Source organism: Alligator sinensis, unplaced genomic scaffold, assembly GCF_000455745.1.
Source record: "Alligator sinensis unplaced genomic scaffold, ASM45574v1 scaffold392_2, whole genome shotgun sequence".
NCBI classification, from domain to species: domain Eukaryota; kingdom Metazoa; phylum Chordata; order Crocodylia; family Alligatoridae; genus Alligator; species Alligator sinensis.
The window spans coordinates 275,783-276,639 of NW_005842145.1; the positions used below are offsets into that span (position 1 = coordinate 275,783).

At 46.2% G+C, this 857-nt stretch overlaps 1 long non-coding RNA gene across 1 annotated transcript in view; it reads right to left on the minus strand.

Annotated features, from left to right (window-relative positions):
* LOC112550555 overlaps positions 1-857 on the minus strand; it is a 25,101-nt gene continuing 24,244 nt past the window's right edge. Inside the window, exon 3 of the long non-coding RNA XR_003094463.1 lies at positions 1-34. This is a non-coding gene — a long non-coding RNA (uncharacterized LOC112550555). The remainder of the gene's footprint in view (positions 35-857) is intronic.

Here is an 857-nt window from a genome sequence, read left to right on the forward strand (position 1 = left end):
CAGCAGGAGAAAGACGTGAACACAGTACAAGACTCTGAAACAAGAAAAAGATAAAATATTTCTAAGTCAGAAAAAAGAACTCCTAAGTTTTAGAACTGATCATTACAAAAGCTTAAAGATAATTCACAACAACCAAAACACAGGGCACATCTACATGAGATGCTTTACTGCACAGTAGAGAAAATTACTGTGAAGTGTTACTGTCTACATGTGCAGATGCTTACTCGGCAGTTAATTTGCTACCTGCAAATTCAAGTAGCAAATTAACTGCCGAGTAATTCTGAGCAATAAGGCAGGTGCAGATGGCTGACAGGGACTTGCCCTTCCCCCGCAGCTCTTTCCAAGTCCCCTGCACCCGATCAGGGAGCTAGGTCGGGGTAGAGGGCATTGACCCCACCTGGGTTCTAACACTGGAGTCTGCCCCGGCATCAGGCAGCTCCCAGGGGCAGGGAGCAATCTTCCAGCCCACACCAGCTGTCTCCTGACCCCATGCTCTCTGCCAGGCCCTGGACTAGCACAGAGGGGGAGCCTAGAGCTCCCTATGGTTACTGTGGGATCCAGGGCAGGAGCAGGCTGCTGCCAGGAGCAGAAAATCTGCTCTCAAATGGGCGCACAGCAGCATTTGCACCTGTAGACGTACCCACAGAGCCATAAATGGCTGTAATGCATTGGTGAGTAGGCATTAGGAACATTTTTCAAGCAGTTTTCTCTTTTTATAAAAGAAGAGTCTCACCCACTTGTGAAGTGCTTGGACACAAGTGGATTTTCTTTCTTCTGTGACAATGAAGTATTATACTATCCATGTAAACAGGATTGTGGATGCAAATTATCTCTTTTTATTATTTTTTGCTCACCTA